Source organism: Camelus bactrianus, chromosome 19, assembly GCF_048773025.1.
Source record: "Camelus bactrianus isolate YW-2024 breed Bactrian camel chromosome 19, ASM4877302v1, whole genome shotgun sequence".
Classification (NCBI taxonomy): domain Eukaryota; kingdom Metazoa; phylum Chordata; class Mammalia; order Artiodactyla; family Camelidae; genus Camelus; species Camelus bactrianus.
The window spans coordinates 21,905,300-21,907,510 of NC_133557.1; the positions used below are offsets into that span (position 1 = coordinate 21,905,300).

General features: G+C 45.6%; 1 non-coding gene across 1 annotated transcript; it reads left to right on the top strand.

Moving 5' to 3' along the window:
- Nucleotides 1-1,517: 1,517 nt before the first annotated feature.
- On the top strand, nt 1,518-1,592 carry TRNAT-CGU (transfer RNA threonine (anticodon CGU)). The gene has a single exon. It is a non-coding gene; the product is annotated as a tRNA-Thr (tRNA).
- Nucleotides 1,593-2,211: the final 619 nt, after the last annotated feature.

The following is a 2,211-nucleotide window of genomic DNA, read 5'->3' on the forward strand; positions in this document are numbered from 1 at the left end:
TGAGGGAATAGTGTGGCAGGCAGAGGGAACAGCAAGTTTAAAGGCCCAGAGGAGGGAACAGGCTGGGAGAATTGAGGGACCAGAAATGAAGTCAGTGTGTGTGAGGCACCAGAAGCAGGGAGAGTGGTAGGAGATGGGGATCCAGAAATACTTTACAAACAGAAAGAGAAGGTAATAGAGTTGTCATTATTACTGCAATGACAGTGAGTTTTCTTTTTTTCTTTTTCTTAAGTCTTCCCAATATTCCAGCTCATAAAGAGCCCTCACTTTCTCCCTTAAATCTCCATCAGCTTCAGCAAGTTGGCTCTAAAGGCTATGACTCCTCTGTTTATCAGCGGATATTGTGGGTACATTAAAATATATTAACCAGGCCCCTAAGCAGATTGAAGAATCACAGAGTTTTGAATCAAATGGGGCGGCTGACATATCCTCATTACCTCAAGATAAGCATTCTTCCTCATTGTTAAGGAATCCAGGCATCATAGTTTAATCTTCCAAAGCAGGTAAATAAAACCTGATTTTTCTATGGAAACAGGACCCCGAGGGAAATGCGTGTTTTCTGATTCCAGCGCTTTGGGTAATATTTCCACATTCCCTTCTGTTTGTATAATGTGTTACACTTTGCAAAAAATATTTTCTCCTGTACCAGTTCATGGAAATGTGTGGAAGGTGCTCACATGGCACACATATTTATAATCCTTTTCCTGATCAAATTAAAGAAAAAAAGGGAAAAAAAGCGCCTAAAAATCCTCAGTTGTCCGTACTTTCTGGGAAGCATGAAGAATTCATATTTGCATTCTCTGCTTGTCTCATATTTCATCTTTTTCTTTCTCCATAGTGCGTGTTTAACCCTATAAGCTGGTTCTCCTCCTACCCCTTTCACACACAAACAGGTGGTGCTGGGTGTCCGTCACTTTTGTCCTTCTGGTAGCACCCTGCTGATTTTATTTTGGGCAAACAGTCCCCCCCAACTCCCATCCATGTGGGAGAATTGACTCCTCTAGCCTCTAGCTCCAGAATTGGCCTCAAGACCTAGGCCTTGACATTCGGTTCCCTCTCCAGCCCCGCTCCCTAGGTCTAAGTGACTCCTAGATGGCAAATGAAACTCAATGTCAGACTTGATTTACTGGAGAGAACACCTCGCGTTTCGCAGGATTGGTTTCTGTGGGAATATGAACCAGGCCACAGAGCAGAGAGATCCTGCATGTGTGTGAGGTCAATGTCCAGGAAACCAGCCCCAGACTGGAGAGAAATGGAGCCTTGTAGACATGCTTTGAGCTCCTTGACCCAGCCGTGCCTGAAGGCTTTGCCCCTCAAGCAGATTTTCTCCACCTCAGAACAGTTGTCAGTTAGAATTAGATAACTCTTTGTTGTGAGGGGCTGTCCTGTAAACTGTAGGATGTTTAACAGCTGGATGCCAGTAGCACACGGCCTGCTTCCTCTCCAATGACAACCAAAAATATCTCCAGACATTGCCAAGTGTCCAAAATTACTTCTGTTAAGAATCCCTGCCTTTGGGAGTCAGAATAGCTCAGTGGTAGAGCATATGCTTCGTGTGCATGAGGTCCTGGGTTTAATCCCCAGTTTCTCCATTAAAAAAAAAATCACTGCCTTTGATCGCTCACAGTTTCTATGGGTCAGTAAACGCCCTTTTTTGCTTACTCCTGTTTGAGCTGGGTTTCTGTGCTTGTCTCCAAGGGACTTTCTGCCCAAAGGAAAGCTGGACCTGTAGGATGTAGGGGGGCATTTAATAAAAGGGGCCTGATGGCAGCAGTGAATGACAGGATACCTGTTGTCAAGAAGCCAGTTCTAAACTGAGCTAAGCCATCTTATAGTCTGCAGGTATATTCCGAGGGGGTGAGACAGAGAGCCTCATACCTCAGCTGGTTGGTGATGAGAAACTGCTCACGACAGCTTCCCAGGGAAAGAAAGAGGCGGAGTGAGATCTCCTGGGGCCACCTCCTTACACCCTCCCATCCTCTCTTGTTCCATAAGACATTCTATTGAGACTCATATGAACTGCAGCTCCAGCTTGGCCTTTGAGGCATGCGAGGCCCCCAGGGTGCCACGGTGGGTGCGCTCCCCTGCAGTTATAGGGAGAAGGGTAATATCTGCTGGGTGATTAAAAGAACGTTTGCTACTATAATAACCAGTCCCAAACTGGTACAGGGCTTCAGTCATCTGCGAAAAATGGGGAAAAAGAAAAATCAC